At 41.7% G+C, this 13,336-nt stretch overlaps 1 protein-coding gene across 1 annotated transcript in view; it reads right to left on the bottom strand.

Annotated features, from left to right (window-relative positions):
• Nucleotides 1-13,336, bottom strand: part of LOC126188069 (glutamine synthetase 2 cytoplasmic-like) — a 423,240-nt gene that overhangs the window by 189,005 nt on the left and 220,899 nt on the right. The window lies entirely within an intron of this gene.

Raw genomic sequence — 13,336 nt, 5'->3', positions numbered from 1 at the left:
GGTGAAAACTCAGGGTCAAGAACTGTATACCGGGTGATCAAAAAGTCAGTATAAATTTAAAAACTTAATGAGCCACGGAATGCCGGCCGCGGTGGCCGTACGGTCCTGGCGCTGCAGTCCGGAACCGCGGGGTTGCTACGGTCGCAGGTTCGAATCCTGCCTCGGGCACGGGTGTGTGTGATGTCCTTAGGTTAGTTAGGTTTAAGTAGTTCTAAGTTCTAGGGGACTTATGACCTAAGCTGTTGAGTCCCATAGTGCTCAGAGCCATTTGAACCATTTGAGCCACGGAATAATGTAGATAGAGAGGTAAAAATTGACACACATGCTTGGAATGACATGGGGTTTTATTAGAACAACAACAAAAAAGTATTGCTAGACGCGTGAAAGATCTCTTGCGAGCGTCGTTTGGTGATGATCGTGTGTTCAGCCGCCACTTTCGTCATGCTTGGCCTCCCAGGTCCCCAGACCTCAGTCCGTGCGATTGTTGGCTTTGGGGTTACCTGAAGTCGCAAGTGTATCGTGATCGACCGACGTCATCTCTAGGGATGCTGAAAGACAACATCCGACACCAACGCCTCACCATAACTCTGGACATGCCTTACAGTGGTGTTCACAACATTATTCCTCGACTACAGCCGTTGTTGAGGAATGATGGTGGACATATTGAGCATTTCCTATAAAGAACATCATCTTTGTTTTGTCTTACTTTGTTATGCTAATTATTGCTATTCTGATTAGATGAAGCGCCATATGTCGGACATTTTTTGAACTGTTGTATTTTTTTGGTTCTAATAAAACCCCATGTCATTCCAAGCCTGTGTGTCAATTTGTACCTCTCTATCTACTTTATTCCGTGATTTATTCAGTTTTCAAATTTATACTGACTTTTTGATCACCCGGTATATCTCCGCAATATACTTTCTTCCAGGAGTCTTGGTTTTGCAAATATCACAGCGGAAGCCCCGCCCCTCACACCGGCTAGCCGTGCGGTCTCACCCACTACTTCCCGAGCGGGAAAGCTTGCCGGTCCCCGGCACGAATCCACCCGGCGGATTAGTGTCGAAGTCCGGCGTGCCGGTCAGCCTGTGAATGGTTTTTAAGGAGGTTTTCCATCTGCTCAGGCGAATGCGGGCTGGTTCCCCTCATTCCACCTCAGTTACACTATGTCGGCGATTGCTGCACAAACGCCATGTCCACGTATGTGTACCCCATAATTACTCAACCACGCAAACATTGGGGCTACACTCGTCTGGAATGAGACATTCCCGGGGGAGTGGGAGGGGGAGCACATACATACGTCACAGGGGAGGTTCTGTGAACTTTGGAAGGTAGGAGACGAGGTAGTGACGGAAGCAAAGCTATGAAGCTGGATCTTGAGTCTTGCTTGGGTACCTCAGCCGGTAGAGCACTTTCCTGCGAAAGACCAGGGTCCCGAGTTCGAGTCTCGGTCCGGCCACACTTTTAATCCGCCATGATGTTTCATATCAGCGCACACTCCGCTGCCGAGTGAAAATTTCGTTTTCTGTTTCTCGTGTTAGTTTGTCCGTTTTCAAGGGCTACAAGCAGATGAAGGCATATTACACAGACACAGGTAGCAGATCAGTTACTTTCTATTTCTATTGTATACTATGAATGAATCGTTGTTAAGTTTTTAATTTATTGCTGTTACTTACTGTTACCTTCCTCTTTTATTATTTCATATAAATGGCAGGCAAACCTTTAATAATTTAAAGCAAATGAAGCACTGTGCTTCATTGCTACACCACTTCGTAAAAATATCTCCAAACTAGACTTAGTGCTATTGTGGAAAACAACGGATGTTTGGCGACGACAGCAAGAAATTACTGTAAAGACCAGATGGGGGCAAGTCTTGCACATAGCACGCACACGCGTATATTCACGACAGGATGGACGGCCCTATTATCGCCATATTACCGTCAGATGATAGTTCTGGGCGTACCGCCACGCTATCTTATAAAGTAGTTAAAATTCTAAAATCTAAAAGAACCGACGTTTCGACCTTGGTACAGCGGTTTTCGTCAGGACTTAAGTATTTTGTATGATGACGCGGCAGTACAGCCGAAAGGATTTTAAAGAGGCACACACCGGAAGCGGAAGCCTACGTGTTAACGTCAGGACTGATGGTAAAATCTTCTGAGTTTTACGCCACGTCACGCCGCTCTTCAAACTCTTCAATACACGACGTTTCCGTCCCTCTGCTGGAAGATGCCGTAAGACTCCTGAAGATCCCAACAGAGAGACCGAAACGTCTGGTATCGGAGAAGTTTTTTCCGACTTTTTACCTCTTTGGCAACGGACAATGGGGACTTCAGGTATAAATATTTTGTTTTGCAGCACACAGTCTATTTTCATATTAGTTTTCCACGCAAGTGTGTTTGTTGTTTACAGAAGACTCTTAAAAAACAGAGCAGATGGTTCGAAACGCTGGTGGAGAAATTTGAATAGCCTTTTCTTTTTTTCTTTTTGCAATCTTGTTGCTTCCAAGACGCGGGATAATAAATAATTCAGCTCTAAATTGTTTTATTTTGGAGCACAGAGGTTTTTTCTACTCAGCTATGTTTATTTTTTGCTTTATTTGGCAGTCGATTTTAAAATCTTTTATTACATTATTTTCATGTACTTAGGTGCGTCTTTTTTTTATTTATTATTGCTTGGAATTGCTTTACCCACCACCTCGGATTTAATGTGGGTCGTATTTCTACATAGCCCCAGAAAATTGTATACAACTGTAATTAAACATTCGCTTCAAGATTTGTAGTGTAATTTAAGCTAATAGCTAATGGCTCTGAGCTCTATGGGACTTAACTTCTGAGGTCATCAGTCCCCTAGAACTTAGAACTACTTAAACCTAACTAACCTAAGAACATCACACACATCCATGCCCGAGGCAGGATTCGAACCTGAGACCCAAGCGGTCGCGCAGTTCCAGACTGTAGCGCCTAGAACCGCTCGGACACTCCAGCCGGCGAAATTTCAGCATTTGCAGTAATTGGTGAAACTAAATTTAAAGCTTAAAAAGAAAACTTAGTCACAGTTTGCTATAATGTTTTAAATCAGTCAATGATCACAAAATTATCTAGTGGTTACATAATTTTTGACTTAATAATCACTATCAATGGCCCCTAAATATTGCATAACTGACGGTAACCCAAAAACATGCTGCGAGTGAATATTTCATTGACAATACTATTAGACATCTTTAGTATAGTTACTATCAATAGCCCACTAAGATTGTTGGGCGGATAGCTATGTCAAAACGTGCTGGAGGTCAACATTTCATTGAGGCTTCTACTGAAAGACTCAGGTAGGAGCCTCAATTAAATGTCGACTCGCAGGACGTTTTGACGTAGCTATTGGCCAAGAAATTTTGTGGGTTACTGATAGTCACTATACAGACGAAATCGGTATAGTTAATAGTTTTGTGAGCAATAACTGAAGTAAAACTTTATAATGAAAAATTATGTGCTCAATGACGCTCTTAACCATAAAAATTGCAAATACGAGCAAGTTAGACACAGTCACTAGAATGAAATACACCAACATCTTATTGCTGTACCACTGCGTCCTATGATGCTGACTTCAAAATGTTGGAATGTGTGTGAATTCCTAAGAGACCAAACTGCGGAGGTCATCGGTTCCTAGACGTGCACACTACTAAAACTAACTTACGCTAAGGACAACACCCACACCCATGCCCGAGGGAGGACACAAACCTCCGGTGGGAGGGGCCGCGCAATTCGTGACATGGCGCCTCTAACCTCGCCGCCACTCCGCGCGGCAATGCTGACTTAAACACTATGTGTGGTACAGTTGAAAGATACACCTGCGGGTATATTTCACCTCGATAATTTGTGTCTAATTACCAGAAGATGATGCCACAAAAAAGCTTCGAAATAGATTGCAAATAAAGCAGAAAATAAACCCAGCAGAATGCGAAATTAATATGAAAATTGCCTGTGCAGTTCAAAACGAAATTTTAAGGAGAGGTATTACGCGGCCCAATAACTCAGAAGATTATTCCACCAATCACAACATCCACGCAAGCTTGCTGACTAGTAATACTAGGACTCTTCAACTACCGGCGTCATTTTTTATTGTTCCCTAGCTCTTCATTCTAGACTTTCGTAGGTCACCAGCCTCATTGCCTATCTTCCATTTTGCTGAGGTACGCCAGACGAATTTCTGTTATTGTTCGAGTACAGAAAATTCTTTAATTTCATAACCCTGACCTCCTCCTACGATTATCCTACGTTTTCCGTACACTTGGCACCCACACTACTAATGCGACGCGTAACACACACACACACACACACACACACACACACATATATATATATATATATATATATATATATATATATATATATATATATATATATATACGTAACCATCGTCCACCTCTTCAAGGCAGAGGTTCTCCGGTTCCTAACCCATTTTTCCCGGAAGCTCGGTTGAGGACAACCTCATCATTCCGTTTCTTCTGAAAGGGAAACTGACTCTTCAAATTCATACCTACTATCTCTTTTACCAGTGTCATACCTACTCCTCATCCCACCCTCAAAATCTAAAAATTTCCTCCACTTTTACAGTGTTACTCCCTGGTCTTTCTTGGACAATTCGTCTATCACAAATACCAGCAATAATCGTGACAGCAGAAACAACTAAACAAATGTTTTAGTGTGTAACTAACAGGAATGGATTTTTTACATAAAAAGAGCTATCTTATACCAGATTTTATGACAGGTATATTTAAATACCTTACAGTAGCTTAAACATTCTTAAGTAAGTTTCAGGCACTTTGGCTGAAGAGTGAGTGTAAATTTTTTTCGCTGATAACAATATGACCTGAGGCAATGAAATTAAAGTAAAAGAAATAAATCTTTGAGACAGTGCGCTGACGCTTCTGGCCTCGTAGCTCGTGTCTCCTACACTCGATACGCACATATCGTACTCTGTTCCGCCCATCCACAACCACGAGTGTTGTTCAGCTTGCCGGTGACGTCTTCTGTACAACAGATTCATCCAGAATATCCACAACAGAGATCATCATCAAGAGCATTATAAATATCGCGTCACTCACAATGAACAGCTGGCATCCACATCTGCATTGCCACGCCTCTGTCATCAACAAATAATAATCATTTCTTATGATATTTCATCCCTTTTTCTCATCGTTTTAACTGTTGAAAAACATTGTGGTTTTGCGTGCGGATTATTTGGATAAGAAATGTCACCCAGTGCTCAGTTGGAAAACGAATAGCGATGTCAAGGGGCTGCGCTTCGTAATCATACCGTTTTGTATTTGATTGAGGACTTAAACACCACTTTCCTGAGGTACGAAGGGAAGATTGCACGCCCAGTTTGAAACATGAACGTCTCACTGACCGCTACCACCATATGTTCACGTACAGGCAGTGCGCGTGTGATTGAGCACGTGATCCGATCCCTGCACCATCTGTAAAGGCTTAACGATGCATCTGTACGTGCGACCAAGTGTGACTAATTTTTTTGTCCGGTGAGTTTATATGATTTTCTCGCTCACGCAGGTGGGTCAAAAAGAAAAGAAACATATACGAGAGAAAAACATAACTTAGAATCAAATAGTCGCAAAATGGCCGTGAGAAGCTGCAACTCCTGCATGATATCACAGACTCATCATATACATGGTGGCCAAAATAAAACTAAAGAAAAAGAGAAAATGTGGCTTTAATTTCGTGTCTACGACTTATTTCGGGCAAAAGGTCGCTTTATGATAAATTTCCTTCCCGAAAAAGCGGTTTTATAGAAAATAATTTTCCAGATACGGAGGAATGCGAATCTGCTTCCGACCGCTTCCAGTAGTTCAGTACCTTTACAGCCACGGAGTGATATTGACTCCAACGTTATCTGTTGGACGTTCCTTTAAACTGAAGCAGCATGGCGGAGATACTTATCGACGAAACCCACTTCGATGTTTTCATTTCTCCTCTGGCGTGAACTGAGTGGTTAAAATTCCCGTTAACGCCAATTCAACATGCCTGGACTTAACGCCACAACAGTCCATTCCGTAAAAACAAGATCCAGTTGTACAGTTGGCTCTAAAGTTAGGTGTCAGCTACCTAAACTTATTTCTGTATCATAACATAATGATGTTATTCTAATATGATTATTTTTTGCGCTGATGTGAGGCACATCAACATTTTCAACATTGTTTTCTCTGTTACTTAGCTAACAGTAACTTGAATACTAGAAAACTGAGACCCTATATTTAAATTACTATTCCATCGGATTTTGGCACACAATTATTAACACGTGCCTGTACGGTGCTAAGCGGTTCGTTTATCGACAGATTCTGTTGTTGTTTTCTAAAGTGAACCATCGCAGATAATAATGTTAGCCCTGCAGTTGTATGGGATTTTTACCGCTGTTTCAAGTTAATGTATGATTCATGGTATTTTCATAGTACAAAAGTCCAAGCAATTTTGATTAGTGTACATACAAATATTAATGTATTGCAGAGTGATATAGTTTCCATGACCTCAAAACAAATCGCCTATCAACTATAATTACATAGGTAATACGGAAGTGAATGTTTGCTGTAGGGTGGAGGGTACTTTTTACCATTATTGGTGATTTTGTGACCCTATTCGCACTGAGCGAGAGAAAGAAAGGCTGTTTTCATGTCTCTACGCGCGGGATATGAGGTGGTGGAAGCAGAATCGTTCTATTAAATGCGAGAGCAACGTTTCTTTATCACGAAACTATATAATTTTATATTCCATAATATTTCGGACGCTCATCCGGAACAGCAATACTTCCTCTATGATTTTGTTCGTCGCTGTTATTCAGCAAGCCGCGGTGCGTATTCTTTTGACAAAACTAAAACTCTGTCGCCAGCTGCACAAAAAATTTTAATTTCTTTTTGCCGGTTTCAACAGATTAATCTGCCACGTTCGGAAATTCAACACTGGTTTAAATCATAGGTGAGTCGACATCAAATAAGGATCGGACGATAAAGGCGTCCTTCATTAAAGAAACAATAAGCAGCGTAATGATTTTTGAGCAGCTGGCGACTGATTTTTTATTTTCATTAAAAGAATGCGCCCTCTTCCTGTATTACGGCTGTTACGTTTTCCGTCATCTTCAAGGCGAGTAGGAGACTGGGTTCTGAGTATCCACGCGGCCCTCTTTATAAGCTGAAATGCTAAAACCACGTGATTCAAAGATAGAGCGTGGAGCAAAATGCGCATGCGTCATAGATAAGAGAGCGCCGACATAACAACGCCAGCCATAGATCAAACTTACACGTCTAACTTATAAGATAAAAATGTAATGAGGCAGAGCTTGTTAGTCTACAGAATTTGTAATTTATGTGGTTAGTTATTACAGTGAATGGCTCACATAGCAATGGCATGCAGCGAAGAATCAAAATAAAAGCTCGTATGCGGGCGCAGAGATGAAATGAGAGGTTTAAATGATTTACTCCAGATGGAAGCCCACGTCTGTGTTGAGCAGGTAGTCTCTCAGCTGTGTTTTCATAAGTGCGTTGATCACCGAACCCCGATGCGGCTCTCAACAGAGTCTTGATTTTTCCCTAATTCATGAAACAACCAGTGGACATACAGTTTTCAACAATTACAGATTTGTTGGACTGTAGATGGTTGTTGTACCGTTGGTGTTCGATGCACCGATATTGCATAGCGCGTGTTCATTGTCAATATAGCCTTTACCTCGCTGACAAGAAGTTTCGTTGATATCTGCCTTTCATAAAAGCAGATCGTCTTTCACAAATTCCAGAAGAACTGCCTCTTGACAAATGAGCAGAAGGTCACATCCACCTTATACTTCTTCACGATACGGGGAAGTTTTGAACGAACATTTTTCACGTACGAAAAAAAGCTGAAGACATTAAATAACTTACCTCCTGGTCTCCTTTGGATGTTATAATATATTTTCGCTTGCAAATCCCTCTTAATCTGATATCTCGTACATCCAGTTTTCCTGAACACCTGTTCCAGGTATACCAATTCATCCTGTGGACTATCAGCGTCAGACAATACATAGGAGTCATGAACTAAAGTTCTAAATATGCTCCGAGTTTACGAAGGATGATGGTAATAGGACACCTGCAAGGGTATGGGTGAAATTAACATACACGCAATGTCCTAAAAATGCATCCTCTTTACGCTGAACTAATACATTCAATAATGGTAGACAACCATTCATCTCCCACTCCACGATAAATCCGAATTTTCAGTAATGGAGTTAAGATGCTCAAAACACTCCAACAGTTTATGGAAATCAAACTGTCATTGTGTCGTTGATGTATCTCCAGAACACTGTTGGTTACAAAACTGCAGAGCCGATCGCCTTTTTTTCAAAGTCCTCCGTAATTAAATTAGATTTTTTCCAAAAAACCGCAACAAATTGCATATGCATTAGCAAATACCTGTGTGGTATTGGTGATATCGCTCCTTATGGAAGATTTCGGCAGTTGTACATGCTATCACTAGTGATCAGAAGAACGTGTTGTTTTCCATCCCTGCTTCGCGAGATGGTTCAATGGTTACCAGAGTGGAGTGACATTCGTTAAGAGAGTGCTCCCAATCCTTGTCCAATTATTTTAGTTTTCTGCAGTCTCCTTAAGTTAATACAGGGCGAATTTCTATCTCATCCATGTTATTTCTTAGCATATGCCCCGTCTCTAATGACCTCGTCGTCTGTGGGACAAACTCTACCTTCCTTCGCTTACGACTTATCGTTCTCTATGGCTCAGCTCTCAGGACTCTCAGGAATGTGATGGTATAAGACCTTAACACGTTATGACATGCGCCTTTTTCATTGATTCTTGTTGTGTATACGGCAATGTGTCTTTGCTCCTTGGCCCACATAGTAATCGTTGGAGTTCGTCCGCTGTCTGTTCATATAGTATTTCAGACCAGCAGTTATTCTGCCAACTTTCCTAGAGATGTAGTCTACTCGAATGACGTAATTGCGTTGATGTCGTTAGTGGTTAGTGTTGGCTGTCGGGATGGATGAAAATTAACTGATGATTCCGAGAGTGCAGGTTAAATTATCTAATGAGACACGACTTAGAGTATGCCGGAGATTGTCAAACTATTGCGAAAGTCTGATGATAAAACCGTACTTATTATTGGAAATGATTAGATCACAGATAAGACGCATTACTCGTTTGTAATGAACCAAGGAGGCGAATATTAAGTACATTGCGGCGATTCCCCATGCCATCGAGTTCGAACCAAACAGCAATGGCCGTGCTGTTACTATTACCTGTGCTGCGGAAGCTCAATCGTACCTCATTGCGCTGCTTGACTTAAAAGGCAGGATGCCCGCTGCGACACAGTTCATTCTTTATCCACGATGACTTTTTGGAGCTACCGGCAGCTAGCAACTCGATGGCGAGTCTCCTGAGATCGCAGACCAGCTACTTCGAAACTTTTCTGGTTTGAAATTCTAACACTTCAATAGTATAATTACTCCTGGTCATCCGCTGTCGTCGCTGTGGGGCTTAACGCTATCCTCTAATTCGACAAAGAGCTGACGGACCAAGCTTTAAACACCGAAAAATATCAAAATAAACCGTGTGTTACTTAACAAAGAATGGTATATAGGGAAACAGTAGTTTTTCCCCAAAGAAACGTCTCTCTTCTCTGCGTCATTTATGTTAGGATAGTATCGCTTAAGATGCTTCTTATCATATCAGATAGCAAGAATATACTTCTATCGCCGGCCGTTGTGGCCGAGCGGTTCTAGGCGCTTCAGTCTGGAACCGCGCGACCGCTACGGTTGCAGGTTCGAATCCTGCCTCGGGCATGGATGTGTAGTTAGGTTTAAATAGTTCTAAGTTCAAGGGGACTGATGACCTCAGATGTTAAGTCCCGTAGTGCTCATAGCCATTTTGTACTTCCATCTTTGCAGTCGTCCAGTATGATGCAGTTACTCCATAAAGGTATTCTGCCAATCAAACAATGAAAGGGAAAACACAATGAAACCGACCAAAAAGTGTAATTTATATGTGTAAGAGGCCACGTAGGAATGATACACAATGAGCATTCAATGAACATTCTACAAACACTTGATTTCAAACTATCACGAATTTAAATTAACAGTGTCGTTGAAACGATCCTTTCAAGAATGGGAAAACATGTGAAATCAATCTAAATTATAAGAGGCAAAAGTAAACGTATGTATGTACTGAACTGGGGACCTCGAAATGACGGAGAAGCTCCGTCCCTGCCGTAGCCCTCAGTGTTACACAACCCGACAACAGTCTACAGCAGTCCACTCACCCCACTGCCGCCCCACGCCGAGCCCACGGTTATTGTGCGCGGTTCGGCCCCCAGTGGACCCCCCCCCCCTCTCCGCCCCCCCTAATACTCTTACAGTATTACGTAATTACTTCTCACCAATTCTCATATTTTATTTGTGGCAGATGATGGTTGTAATTAGTACTAACTCTAACTGATGACATTGGAATCTAAAGCCTAACGCCGGTGTGCACGAGGAAAGCCATGATACATTGCGCGGTCGTTTATATTCCCTACGTTTGTCTGGCAGAGTAACCGTAATGAGGCATGCATGTCCGTTACTATACCGTGCACCGAAAAACACGTAACACAGTCATATTTTGTTGCTCGTTAACATGTTGTAAAACGTGCAAAATTTTATCTCCTGCACGTTGGATTACATTACCAAAATCCATCGATGATCAGCAGTATTTTCGATACATCATTTCTCTCGCTGCAGCAGTAATCTAAGCTATAGAGTTTCATGATCCATTTTTTTTAAAATTGTTTCTAGGTTGTATATAGTAGCCAGATCATGTGGGAACCTGCTATTATGCTGCACTCCGAATTTCATGAAAGGTACGATTCATTCAAGAATGGGAAAACATCTGAAATCAATCTAAATTATAAGATGCAAAAGTAAACGTATGTATGTACTGAACTGGGGACCTAGAAACGACGGAGAAGCTCCGTCCCCGCCGTAGCCCTCCGATCTTTTTAATTTTTTCGTCAGCAGGTTTCTAATTAGTTTGATGCGTCCCGCCACATCTCCCATGCCTATGTCTTCGTCTACAGTTTTTGCTCTCTACCGCTACCCGTAGTACCGTTGCAGTTATTACTTCTTAATATTTTCAAGCGTTATGGCCCTTCTATTAATTAATGCTTTCTGTATACTCCTTTCTTCGTCGATGCTACGGAGAATCTCAGTCTATTAGTCTATTTAATGGAGAGTATCTACATGTAAAATCTGAAATGCTTAAATTGTCTTCCTTTCCTATTTTCTCGCACTCTATGAGTGCCTTCCAGTAATTTAAGTATTTTAAATTGGGAGTAGCTCAAGCGAAATTATACTTCCTTACATTCAGAACGTTTCCGAAAATTGCGGAGCTGTGACCCAAACAGTAGAAAGTATGGTGGGGAACAAATTTTAAAGTTTAACGTCTCGTAAACAGAAGAGACGGGGAAAGGAATTTGGTGTGCGATCGTATATAACGCATAATTCACCGGTGGCCTAAAATGATTTATATAACCTACGAATCGGCTAGGCGGGCGTAGCAAGTGGGAATTTCACTTTGTTCCACCGCGGCGTCACTGTTTTAACTATGACGCCACTATGAGCGAGGAACACTGACACATAAACCAGCCATAGTATTCTGTACCAACTCAAGCAGCAACACCCCCGCTCCCGAGAGAGTAAGATGAAATGTACATGTTGTTTGGAACGAAGAGGAGCGGAAAATTCACGCCAGTGTGTGTCCGTAATGACACGTCGTGACAGCTCAAAATCTGTACCAGACCGGGACTCTAACCCGGATTTCATGCTTATCGCGAGCTGGTGCCTCTATCATTAGGCTATCTGAATACTCCTCCAGGTCTGACTCATCCTTTCATTGTGACGGATGTTTTCACCTATGGTTACAGAACACATCCGTGTGCTGGGAAGCCGCCTCTTTAAATTACTGCTCGAGATCTATGCTGAAAAGTGGGGGCAATGTCGACTTCCGTAGTGTTCCTGGAACAGTTACTAGCGTTTAATGTCTCGCCGACGGCATGGTCATTAGCGTCAGAAACAAACTGGGTGCGATGAGGGACTGCAAACTGCAACACAGGGAAAACACCGTGTAGTAATAGGCGTGGCTCGTGCAAAGAAACACATGCCATACGAAAAGAAATATGCACACACTGTGTTCTGTTGTGGGAACGGCCAGTGTTATATTTGTGGGTGTCCTCTAGTACTGTGCTAACACGTGAGAGGGCGCCAAGTAGTTCTTCTCTGCCATGCGGGTCGTATGTCTGTCTCCCTGTAGTGTCGTCACACCCAGTGGTAAACTGCGTGTTTTTCGAAGTTTCTGCAATATTTCAGCTACAATGGAATTCTGCAGATGAAGCGGCAGTAAGATTTCCGTTTGGCCGTCCTGCTTAAGATTCCCTATTTAACTTCAACCAAATGACGGAAGGATTTTTTCGTAAACTTTAACGACGATGATTTCGTGCTCAATCATTGTGTTGTTTAGTTAGTGCTCCGTCTCCGGCAAGTTCCGCATGAACAAGACCTATCCAAAGTAGATTTGAGTATCGTGTAAATGTGAATACTCCCCATGTAAATGGTCGATGTGAAAAAGAATTTATAGTTTTTTAAACCAGTCACCGAGTTCTGCGTCAGAATTAGAGGTCGCGGACATCATCCATTGGACATGAAATGTTTAAACCGCAACCTTCCTTTCCTTTGGTTTGTCTTTCGTCATTTGAAACCAAAAAGTTATTTATATTATTTATTTATTGGCTTTAGCTAATAAAACAGTGAAGCCAGTGCCTTCAGCTATTATTGATACAGTAAGTGTAAGTTATGACACTGGTTGAGTGCGATACACTTATCACAGTGCAATAGTACAGGGATGTGTTCAGACGTGAAGTTACATTAGCAACAGCAATTAGTGTAATTCCTTTACATTCAAATTTAAGAGGGCTGATATTTGAAGAGTGTAAGATCATTTACGATTTTATAAAACAATGTTTGCGAGAGACAAGCAAGAAGATAAAGTTTTGACAGTGGTGTTATTGTCTCCAAGCATTAAAATGGGTAATATAGTCTGTAACTCTCTGACGACGGAAAGAGTCAATTCTCTGGCGCCCCTAAAAATATATCGACTAAAGATAGTAACGTACTGGAAATATGGAAATTTCGAATAAGTAATATCGATATTTATTCATCGACAGTATACTGGTGATGTATCGATGATATCGATATTTTTTCCTCGATGTTTTGGGCTTTCATAATTCTACTTTCTATCTACATTTATTGGGTAATG

Source organism: Schistocerca cancellata, chromosome 1, assembly GCF_023864275.1.
Source record: "Schistocerca cancellata isolate TAMUIC-IGC-003103 chromosome 1, iqSchCanc2.1, whole genome shotgun sequence".
Lineage (NCBI taxonomy): Eukaryota > Metazoa > Arthropoda > Insecta > Orthoptera > Acrididae > Schistocerca > Schistocerca cancellata.
The sequence above is the reverse complement of the archived record's forward strand: the minus strand, read 5'-3'. Positions and strand labels throughout refer to the sequence as shown.